Source organism: Bombus fervidus, chromosome 13 (genome assembly GCF_041682495.2).
Source record: "Bombus fervidus isolate BK054 chromosome 13, iyBomFerv1, whole genome shotgun sequence".
NCBI classification, from domain to species: Eukaryota; Metazoa; Arthropoda; class Insecta; order Hymenoptera; family Apidae; genus Bombus; species Bombus fervidus.
In genome coordinates, this window is record NC_091529.1 from 7,912,692 (window position 1) to 7,925,761 (window position 13,070).

Here is a 13,070-nt window from a genome sequence, read left to right on the forward strand (position 1 = left end):
ACAGCATCCAGGATATTTATCGTCATTACCGCGGTGAATTCAACGAACTGCACAAAAACCACGACCCTCGTCTTTCCGAGAGAAACTTCTTTTCTCACTGCTGCGAACTTCATGCTTCATGCTTCGAACATGTGCAACGAAGATGATGTGCGTTAAATGTCAACCGTCTTCAAAATTTTCTACACTTTAATATCCATAGCATATTACGGTAATTTAAATTGCTTTTAAATTTGGAAGGATCAAATTATTTTTAAATTATATCAGTCACAGGAGAGTGTGTGCAACGTGTTATTAATAGGATTATTCTACTAAAGCAACTAAAATACATCTGAAATAAAAGAAAAGATCGCGTAATCACGTTATATTGGAACGATTAAATATTACAACGCGGATTCTTCGTCAACGACACACGAAAAAACACGAATTTCTCATAGCCCAAGAAAAAACGAATTCGCTGTCGAAATAATTAAAAACTAAGAAAAGCTCTGTCATAGCCGAAAGAAGAATCCTTTCTCGAGATAATTAACAGCTAAAAAAAAAAAAGAAAGGAAAAAAGAAAAAACTTGCAGAAAAGGAAGCGAAGAATCCGGTAAAAAGGCTGCTATACTCAAATTTTCTCGCCCGTCAGAAACATTCGCGCGCCAAAAAGACCTTAACAAAAATTACGAAGAAACACAGGAGAACGAAAAAGAACTACATAGCCGCTGTTACTTGTCTCGACCATCCGCGAGATGAAAGGGGTGCCGATCGCGTGCTAATTAAAGGGGAATAAAAAAAGAACTATCTCGCGGCCGCGGTGAGAGTTTCGCTTGGCCATGTCAAAATCACAAAGAAAAAAAGGGGTTGCGATGGTTGGAAGACGTTAACAGAAGAACGAAAGGAAGGAAGAAGGAAAGGAAGGAGAGGGAGGCAAGAGGAGGATTACACTCTTCCTCGGGAGGGTTCTATGATAAAAAAAAAAAAAGGGGGCGAAGCTGGTCGAAAGACGAGGCTCTCTGAGAGGGAGGGAGGGAGAACAACCCCCTTCGTTAGGAAACGAGGCGAGTCCTGAGAGGTTCGCCAAAGAGTGATGCACTCGAGGCCTGCATCCCCTAAGTCGAGCGATGAAAAAACATGGCCGACGGCGAGGACGAGGACGAGGACGACGAGTCGAAAGGTTCTGCCATCGAATTCATTATCGACTCTCCGCCTACCGAGTCTCGATCGACTCCATCGGACGTCCGCCGAGGAAATTTCTTCGTCTGTAGTTTTTCTTACCTCTTCATTTTTTTTCTCTCTCTTTCTCCTTTTTTTTTTTTTTCTCTCTTTTTTAGTTTCTTCTCAGCGAGATTTTAATTGCAGATTGAAAATTCCGCGACGATGGTGGACGACGAGCAGTCCATGTGGACAATATGGTTCGCATTGGACAGTAATTCGATCGACTGTTTGTTAGTCGCAGGAATGAGATGGATGGGGTGTTTGACTCACTTGCAACGTAAATAAACAGGGGATGAGAGATTCGTTGAGTGTAGAAATTTTAGAGTATGGTAATATGGGAAAATAAAAGTTTTGCAATATAACAATCTTTAAAAATCTCTTGTCCTGAACTACGGTTAAACGTCAAATCTTCTTGAGAATATTAGAACGTTACGTGTCGTAAGCGATACTTAATGATTTATACGAACGATAGACCTCTACAACTTTTTAAAACTCAAACACAGCTAAATTTTTTCCAATCTTCTCTAAACTAAAAATTGAGAAATCCAAAATCACAGAATACAAAAATTCGTCTGTTACGAAAGTCAAACACAATCAAATAAAAAAGTTATCACGATCCTAAAACTAAAACTCCATCAAACTCCATTAGAATTATCCCTAAGACTTACAAAAATTCCACATATCGCAATCTCAAGGTAAAAACCTTTCCTATCCAAAACTTTTAAAGTCTTCTCTTAAACGAACCTCGAAAAATCCCAACTTATGTTACAACGATTCGTAAAACCATTTGAAACGTTAAATAACAGAATTCCAATATTAAAGTTGAATTTAATCAAAACTGTCGAAAATTGTGGATCTTAATTGCCGAAATAAAAGTACAGGAACACTAAGGTTACAATTAGAATTCATATTAAAATAGTTTTAGATTTACTTAACAAACGATTTCCAGGATTTTCGTCGATACACATTTGCACGCGTCTCAGCACCCTCTTTGTCTCACCATCTTCCATACCACACTGCCAACGGAACAGTTACATTCATTTGTTTTTCGAGACACCGCGCAAACACATACTTCCAAACACTCATATTCACATACGTGTGACACTACTACTACAAAATTATACTAATCTCAATAAGAACTTTCACAATTATTAACAGAATAAGAATTCGTAAGACTGTGCAAAGGGTTAGAAAGGGGAGTGGGGAACGTTCATCGACGTCGTAATCGGCCATTATTTCCACCGGTGCTGATTGAACGGGGTCCATCCAATCAAGTCGGTCGCATTTTCCTAATAAGTACCGACTATAAATCCATCGAATTATTTTTGCCCGTACTCCAATGATTCATATTGCTTCTTTCGAGACCTCCTGCGAATCCAGACCGTGGAAACGTGCAACGAATGTTTACTTCCGACGCGGCCACAAGGTGCTGACCCGTTCAACCTTAATTCCAGCTACCATTCTGGCGAACGTAGATCGTTTATGGTCACTCAAGGTGCAAGTATTACCAGTTACCCTCCTATAGACGCGTCTCATATCGTAGAACGTTCAAGATTCACCGATCGTTTTAGGATTTTTAATTTTTCACGAGGGAGCTACGTAAATCATACGCATTTTCTATTGTTCGTTCGGTATACGACAATTGTAAAAACACTCGTGAATATTCGAATAATTTGAAGAGATGGAAATCTTGAAACGGATAGGTTTTGAATATTTTCTGCTGATTTTTCTGATACAATTATCTTTCAATCTTGTGTGAAACAATTATGAAAGGAATAAATGAAGTTACAATATGTTGACTATGGATTCTTACACAGTTTCATAGTTGCATTAATATAATCAAAGAAGTATTACGCAAACATTTATTTCATCCATTCTATTTCATTGAATCTAATAACAAGTATAATTCACTTTCAATACTTTTTATATTTTTCCACATTATATACGTTTCGTATATTTCTGCACCTTTCAATTTCTCGTAAACGCATGAAAATCTACGGCCTAATTGTACGATGTCGATATTTCTCTCTGCTTAACGATAGATACAAATACGACAGAAGAATGCTACGCTTCGAAATAAGAAATTCCACAATACGTGAATATTTGTACATAAAATAAAAAGAATTTCATATTACAACGCCATGGAAACAACATGAATTGCTTTAGTCAACGAACCGTCTGAAATATCTATCTGCTCGTTCGATTAACGAAAAGCTTCAAGACAGAAAATAATAGTCTTCGATGCATCGTGACCATTTTTTCCACGATACTCTGAATCGCCATTATCCCTTCAATTACCAATTCAAAATTCGACTCGTGAATGCTTAAACCATATAAAAGCAACGAGCACTCGATCGAATTTTCATTCGCGACGACCCAGCGTCGTTCTACTCGATGCACTGATGGCATCCCATGAATGGTACCTCGTCTATTCATGCGATCCGGCAAAGGCCGTCGACAGAAGCGTCTTCGAGCGGTTCGACTTGACTAATTGGCAATACTTGACCGTCGAACGCGGCCATAAACGAGCACCGCTCGATCGGCCACGGAGAATTAAGCGCAAAGACGCGTCCCTTTTGCTAGAACGTGTCCTACGACTCCGATTCCAGGATCTAGCTGGTGCATTTATGATCGGCACTCATCGATAGACCTTTGGGAATCGCGTATCTACACGCGAAACGCAGCTGATCGCATCGATCCACCAGTTATTCTTGTTACACACGGAAATGCTGCCGGCTTCCGGTTCAGTCTACAGCTCGAGTCTATTTGTACGACCCTTTAACGACCACTTTTGGCGATAGATCGTTTTAGCTGTGTACTTGGATTCCATAATTGGCCTGTGTGTTCGATTTCAAATTCTTTCGGTCGTTTTCCACGCGATCTTTCTAACGTCAAAACGTGTCTTCAATTTAGACAAAACATGGAGTGCCACAGAAAGCACAGGGATGACCTTCGTATCTCTTAAACGACTCCACCTACGAAATAGTTGGTACGATCGTACGATGACGCTGCTTATGTTTTATTCGCCTAATCGTGTATATAAAACTGTGCGATTTTGGCTAGCTAACTCGAGGCATATCGTACGTTGAGGGATTGAAGAAGCAAACATTCGAACGAACATTATGGCACGGGTGACGAAACGGTACCTTACATGGTATGCCCGGCGGTCACCGATCCTTCGGACCATCCCTGTCCCCAGGTTTCGCAATCAGGCAGCGTAGGCCGGTCAGTTTGTTCTAATCAGTGGTGACCGCGAGTGCCGAGGCTAACTCGATCAGCTAACGAAGCTAATTTTCCGCCGTCGAACCGGCTGCTGGTTCCGTTCACCTAACCAACGATCCCAAACCACCGCAAACACTTAACCCGTTGCTGCTCCCGCGGGAATCCACGGGGGTGCTGGAATCGGTATCGCGATCACGTGGACGAACGCTACGTAAAAGAATATATGCCCCCGGTGTCCGGTAAACTGACCGCGATTCCACAGATTCGAACAAATATGTACTGAAACTGACGGGGAACGTGAACGAATGGGATTCTCTATCTTCCTCTTTCTCTCTCTCTCTCTCTCTCTCCCCCTCTGTGTGTGTTTTCGTAGTTGCTTCATGTACCAAGAGATCCCGCAGGGTCGTATGGACAGTGTAAATGCGGTTGATGGTGTTTGTGCAACGAGGAATCGGGTGCTGATGTTAGGGCAGTTTGAAGACAGCGATTTTGGTTTCCGACTTGGCTATTTGCAAACTTTCGAATCAATAAACGCGGCACGTCAGATTGGTTCTCGAGTAGAGAAGGATATATGGCGAATGGGATGGGTTTTATCGGAGGATATGCTATGGATATTATCGTTGGTGCGCAAACATTGGTAGATGCGAAGAAAAATAGCTACGCCGGGTGTGGTTTACGTATTTACAGGTGAACACGAAGTGATTCTTCTGACGAGGTAACAGGATATTATTCCCAATTGAAGAAAGTTACTATAACATGAATTTTGAAGGGTTCGTAAGAGAAACATTCTCTAGCTAAAAATGTCTGCTTCTTTTGGAAACAAGAATCTTCAATTTCTACATTATAGTCATAAAAAAGAAAACTGATTTGTAAGAATTATTTTCTAATAACACACCGACGTCAAGCGCGATGATGGACACCATAAAATTTGCAATCCACGTAATCCGTGGAATCGCTCAACTTCCTAACTGAGGGAAGCTAAAAGATTCCATCGAAAATGTCTAATTTCTCTATTATAACTGTGGCAAAAGAGCGTACTCGCGTAACGATCGTCGCTGAAAACTTTTTTCCGCCGGCACATCTCTCTCGAATCCCTCGTACCCCTGCGCTGTATCGTTGCAGTGCCCCAATCCATACAGACAGTCTGCCACCACCGTATGAATCGAAAATTTCCAGCTGGATATCAGACTCGAACAGCACGCTATTGCGTAATATCAGCCGATATCCTCTGGTTGTCGGCGTCATAGTAGAGGCGATTTGCATGCGTGGCAAACGAGCGGGGGCCTGGTCCTGCATAAATCCAAATTTGAGTACGCCGGGGGACAACAATTCTGCCGGTCTGTCGGCGCCCTTTCATGTTGGATCATACTTCTGTTTGTCCCCCGAGGGCTTCTGTTGCTCGCGTCCTTTCGGACTTTGGCCGAGAGGAGAGTCCGCGGGACCCGCCACGACCCGGACGCGAAAAGACCAAGAATAGGAAGAGAAGGAAGGCCAGACACGAAGAGAAGGACGACCGAGGGAACCAAAAGAACCAGAAGGAGCAAAGGGGAAAAAAGAAATTCACACACATACGCGCAGGCAGAGAGCGAGAGAGTGAGAGAGAGAGAGAAAAGAAAGGATTAAAAGGAGCCGCATTGTCCTGGCGGATCCGCAAGAATCGTCGGCCGCCGGATGTGCGGCCAGAGTACAAACGCGAAATCGTCTCTTTCTCTCAGTACCGGCCCCCTTTTCTTCCTTAAGCTACCCCCTTGATCAACCACCACCCCGTCGATCATCCTTCATGAATAGTTATGATACCGTTTCTCGGTGGAACTCGGCGATAACATCAGGACCACACATGGCGGCACCGCGTTGATTGGTGAGTACGGCTGTTGTAATTAGTCGGTGGACGGGTCTGGTAGCGTTTTGCTCCGGCCACGAGGCTCTTCGTCGCTTTTTGTCGTCAAGTCAATCTGGCTACGGATCGTACAATCTCGCTGTTTTTCTTCTTTTGCTGGAGACACTGTTACGCGGTTCGATCTCGTTTGATGGGGCATCGTTTGGCTGATTCTTTGCGCGGTTCACGCATAATCGATCGCACGATTCTTAGGAAATTGAGTGCTAATTGTTGTTTTATTGCTTGAAGCGGTGAAACTACTTTTTAGATTGTTGCAGAAGGTTTGAAGGGAGATTTATTAGAGGAACTTTCGCCTAGATGGGGCAACGTTCCTTCTTCAGGATCATTTGGAAGGATTGTTTGCGTGGCTCTTGCATAATCGATCGCACGATTCTTAGAAAATTGGGTGCTAATTGTTGTTTTATTGCTTGAAGCGGTAAGAATGCGTTTGTTAGATTGTTTGAAAGGGTTTGAAGGAAGATTTATTAGAGAAACTTTGGCGTAGATGGAAGAACGTTTCTTCTTCAGGATCATTTGCGTGGTTCTTTGCGTGGCTCTCGCATAATAGATTGCACGATTCTTGGGAAATTGGATGCTAATTGTTGTTTCACTGCTTGAAGTGGTAAGAATGTTTTTTAGATCATTCGGGGAGGCTCGGGGGAAGATTCGTTAGAAATATTATATAGTTTGAAAAATGTTTCTTCTTGAAAATCATTTGGATGAATGATTTTTAGGAAATCAAACGATACCCGTTAATTTACTATGAGAATATCGAACACCAAAGTAATAGAAATTTGTATCGTTTGATTTAGTTTGTTTGAAAGAAGATTTATTCGAGAGAATTGTCTGTAGTTAAAGGAATGTTCCAAATCAAAAACTGATTATTATCTTGATAGGAAATTTTGCGTTGAGTTAATATTTCATAATTCAACGATAAACACGATAATTTTTAAAAGTTTCAATAATTTCTCACGCTTACGTTACTATTTATACCACTTTTTACATTTATCACGAACGAGGATTAAAATATCAATGAAACTGATTTCTGAATAGTCGAAAACGATTGTTGCATAAACGATGGCTTTTAAATTGGATTTAAGAGGCCCGAAGCTAATTCCACGTTGAATACGCACAGAAAAGGGCACTCAATTTGCCGAGTACTTTCACTGGCCAGCAATTTCTCACGCGGCGCTTACTCCAAGACGGTGGATCGACTTTTTCGGGTGGATTTCCAATTTCGTGCAAAATTCCAACGTTTCGCAGGTGCACGCCGCGTTAGCCGCAAGAAACTCCGCAATTCCCGATGCTGTCCGTTGGTTTTTCTCCTCCCGTTCGTTCCTGATCCGTCGTGCCATAAATCAGCCTCGTTTTCGTGATACGTATGTAAGTAACGTATCGTACGTGCGAGCCCCGTGAGAAACTAGAGCAGAACATGACCGTTTTCGCTTCTCAGTATCGATGTTTTCGCTTAATCATTACGATCTTCTCTCGTTTGTATTTTTCCAACGAAGAAATTCCTTTGTAAAATTGTTCCGTTCTATTCTGAGATTACGAAACTTTGGAACTCGTAGGTTTGTAAAATAACAGGTAACCGCAACACATTTTTTCCATTATTACACAATAATACCGAATATATCGAGGACGATACAGATAGTAACAAACAAATATAATCCAATATTGCAAATTTGAACATTTTTCAATCTAAAAATATCCAATTGCAACCAATTTTCGATAGAGAAGCAAAAGGTATCTGTTGCCATACAGCGACACAGGATCTATCCTCTGATGTAGCAACAACCAATTAAATCGCCATATTACTAAATACCATTAACTATTAAAAGCACGTAATTCGATACTAAAATGCACGGCTAAAGGCTTCCACAATTAACTCGATAAATTTTCTCGGTTCGAAAACGGCTTCCAATTAAAGACCACCTAGCCTACCAACGTAACACCTTAACCTATCAATTAGCCATCAACAATAGTCTCTGAATCCTAATAGCATCGTCTTGAAAGGTCCATCCACTTGATATGGACACCCGGTCCTAGCGATCACTCATCGATTATAGCCGGTGTACAATTATACACGAGTCCCAAACGGCTCTTAACAACCTAAAATCAGCTCTCCCTTTTTCCCTGCGTTTCACTGCCTCTGGTATCCACTTCTTCTAGTATTCAACGAGCGTGTTTGGTATCGTTTGGTATCGGTATCGACGCGAACGATCGCATTAGGGGCGGACGACGCACGAGTACACGGCGTGTCTGTTTCGTCATCGTCGCGTTTGGATGACGGTCACGATCGCGCGACATCTAGCATCGAGCTGGTTTCTCGTCACCTGGGCCCTCGTGGTCGATCGTGTTCGGTTAGAGAGGATCGTGGCAGGTATTCCTACGGCGACTCGTGGCGGATAGACGCGAGACCTTTCACCGAATTTCGCCGCGTAAAGGAGAAAACGAGCGTGGTTAATAGCGCGCCGTGGACGCACGTACCTACCCGCCGGCAAAGGATCAAAGGATCACGTCGCTCCTACGCACGTCGCATCGTCCGGCTGCGGCACGCTGATTCGTGATGGGCATCGCACCGATTGCATTATGAACACCGGCTTCCTCGGACGAACAACCGAGAGGAAGTGGAAGAGATCGTGCAACTCCCGAGGAGAATGATTCTGCTTCGTGCCTCTTTGGTATCAAGCGGAGCAAGGATTATTCGTGCGATAAGGAAAGCGATGCTTCTATATTGCTCGCAATCGTGAGTTGCTATATGGCGTTATTCCTATATCAGCTTCTTTGTCAAATCGGTTGACTTCGCGAAATAAAAAGAAAAGAAAATTGACGATGTTGTACGAGATACTATTTCAAGTAGAATTAATTTGATCCGCGTGCGGTTCATATGTGACGTTTTTGAACGCAGAACACGCTTGGCTCTAAAGCTGATATTTGTATACGAACGTTGATAACTCTTCGACTATCTTCCGCATCTTCCTACGTTTCTGGATATCTGTTCGTCGATTCATTGCTCTTATTGTATACAAGTCCATTTTTAAAAATCCTACTGTAATAATTGTTGATAAATTTCCTTTGGTCACTGTGTACGAAATCTTAACATATAATTTAAAACCGTTTTTTATCTTCGAATCTTTATGCTTTAAACGTTCTATCTTGTATCTCCTCGAGAAAACACCTTCTACCATTAAGAAAGCCTTCTGATTCCGTGCTCCATCTTCGAAGAGGTGTTGTACGAGTCTTTTAGCGGAGGATCGATGGCGGAATAGATTAGTGTGGTTGTGTAACCGGCTTGGGTCTCGCGATGCAACCGGTGGAGAGGTATTAGGTCAAGTAAGTAATCTTTTAGCGGTCACGGCAGCCAGTGAATCCCTTGGCCACCACGATGGATGTATATATCCTGATTGGTTTCCGTCCCTTCGATCGTCCCTCGGTTCTTCGTTCCACGGCCCATTTTCGATATTAACGCTAATCGTGCTTGTGCCTCGTTGTCCACCGGCTTCCACCACGCGAGGGACCTTTTGTACCACGAACAAATTCGCTTCGACAGTTTCCACCATCGGGGGAGTTCTAGTCCCTCTTGGTTATAGTATAGAGCAGCCAGGGTTGCTACATATTCTGACAGACTTTGAATTTCCATCCAAAGTTCGTTTAGCGATGTTCGCGAGGCAAGTTGATTTCTTTGGAGAGGCTTCAGGTTGTTCGAAGATTTTTCAAGGACTCGTGAAATTAGCTTGAAATTATCTCGTTTAAACGACTTAATCCATCGTCGATTCTAATTCCTAACTTGTCTTGAATAATTGTTAATTATAATAATCGCTATGAACGTTGAATTATTTACAATTCTTTCACAATTTTCGTCAACGTCGATTCTCGTCATCCTCGGAAAGCAAGTTCGCGAAATAAATAGCACGATACACAGCTGTTTTCAATATCATTGAACGTAATTAGCGAAACGAAAAAGTCGATGAAAGTCGAACCTTTCAGGTTCTAACGGAGCAACCAGAAGCATCGCGAGTCAGTAGATGGCTGGCAAAACCGTCGAGCAAGCTGCGCGACGTAGATCATCGTATCTTACAGAGCGATCGGTAGACGACGGCGTCGTCAACGACGCAGAGAAGCTGCGCCGTGACGCGCTTGTAACTCGATGACTCGATGGACCAGGATAAAATGTCCCAGTAAGGGGATGGAGAAAGGGTGACGCGGTTTTATCTTATCAGATCGAGAGCGGCTCCCGTGGCGAGCTCAAAGTGCTAGGCCAAGCCAGACCGACACGACTACCAACCTCTAAAGATAGCGATGGCTACTGTTTCCAACTTCGTTTTGAGGTAATTCTACCTATGATACTTTACATGTAAAATTCAAGAGAAATTACAGCAGATGTTTATGCCGATGTTATTAATTTTACAATATTTTATATATTTCTTTATATTATGCGCAGTCTTTGTATTTCCGCACATCTTATATCCTTAAATTTGATAAAAATTCGTATTTCTCATTCTCAAATTTCTTACAAGTTTGCCCGATGTTTTTTAAATTCCCCAAGTTTCTTATAAATTTATTAAGTTCCTTAAAAATTTCCTTGTGGATTCTTCAAATTTCTCATCAGTTCCTATTTCTTCAAAATTTCTTAAATTTTTTATAATTCCCTTGAATATCCTCATTCTACGCATCGCTGTATTTCTACGAGTAACGAAAAATTGCTATACTCTTCTCTACCAAACACTGATCAATCTCTACGAAACACTTTGCTCTGGTCTCAAAGCTATCGCTACAATGAAAGAGCTAGTGATTCCCTGCTGCCTCATTACCGTAATTAGAACCTGCACGATGATCTCGAAGCAGCATCTCATTGGGACGAACCAATGGCAGCTTAGGAACATCCAAAGAGGAAGAGCAACCGTGCCTGTTTCAATCGAGAGTTTTTATAAATCCAATGATCGTCGAATGTAGAAGCTGGTCCCAAGTATGATCGACGCTAAACGATCGTGTTCCACAGAGGTTTGCGATCGATCGCGGTTGAAAATGACTGGTCGAACCACGATCCATGATAATATCGTGCATCGTAACGAGAACGCCGCTCGTAATTAATAAATGTCGCGTCGATTCTAACATCGCAATTGCCCGGCGATCAATTGGATTCGCGATGCATCGAGATGGTCAGATGCGCCAACATCTTGATCGCGTCGCGTCCAGTTGCCAATTACATTTGTTTTAACACGCTATTCGCTATTTTATTCGCCTTCGTAGGTAAACGAAAACGGGAATAGAGAAACAGAAACACGAAGCATTACTTCGATAATTTAATCGACGTACCGTGTGCGTCATTATCTCGATCAATGTGTCGAAGATATAAATCATAGACAACATAATTGTAGCGATACGACTGTATATAGAAGTTTGAAGAAAAGTTCTAACTGTACTTCGACGTCGCCTAAATTCGATCATCGATTCGAATATTAAATTCAATCACAGGTCACTGTCGAGTTTCCCTTGCAACCTTTGAATCAAGTCAGAATCGTACCACTACCATCAAGCTCTAAAAGATCTCCAACCAGTGTAAGATACCTACATCCTCAATCATGAATTCAATTAGTAAATTCAATCACAGATTGCAATCATCTTTTCCCTTTCGATTTCCCAAACATATGGGATCAACCATCGTCACGTTCTAAAGCAAATGCAACTAGTTTAAACAACCTAAAATCTCGATCATAAATTGAAGCATTAGATTCAATAATAGATTACAACCACCATTTCCCTTTCAACCAAATCAGAATCCGAAATGTTACCATGTAAATTCAAAATTAAAGCATCTGCGACCAGTCTAAAATATCTAAAATCTCAATCATGAATCGATCTCCTCAATTCGATCACAGATTGCAATCATCTTTTCCCTTTCGATTTTCCAAACATATTAGACCAACTATCATCACATTCTAAGGCATCTGCAACCAGTCTAAAACATCTAAAATCTCAATCGTGGATTGAACTGTTAAAATCAATCATAGATCGCAATTACCTATTTCCTTTCGACTTTTCAACCAAATCACAATCATCCCACCATCGTCGTGCTCTAAAGCATCACCGACCCATCTAACATCAAGAAACATCAAACAGTTACCATTTGATCAAACGGTCAAGCAGTACCATTTCCTCGAGCCTTCATCTCGTAGATTAATCTTTAAACACCGTCAAACAGAATTCCTCGTTGTACTAGACGGCACAGGAGGCGTGTAACGCCGATGTCAAGAAGCTTCTTGTCCAACCTTTGCGTTCCGAAAGAAGCAACACATTCTAAATGGCTCTGAACGAACCTCGTCTCAGCCTGCAAAACCAAACACAGAGGAAACTCTCAGTCGATTGCCTCGCAAGATCGCGAGTCTTACAGCCAGTTAAGAAGAAGCGGATCTCAAAGGATCTACAAGATGATCTGTGACGCGAGGAGGCGACAGCCGTCGACTCCTCGAATAGACGCCGTCCGGTCATCTCTATTTCTGTCATCGGCGAGGTTGCGTAACGTGCACAGAGGGAGTACACGTATTACGTATGTGGACCAAACGCGAGTATCGGCAGATGCAAATAACGAGGATGACGATTAGCGTCCGGCGACCTGACGACCTCTTGGCCGGTGGTCCAATTTGCGGCTGCTTTGTCCAATTACCAGCCATTAGCCATTACCATCGGCTGCCGCAACGACTCCTACGCCGCGCGTTTAGCTTCCTCCAGGCCCGGTCAGGAACCGTCTCGATCGCTTCCAACCAGATCTTAG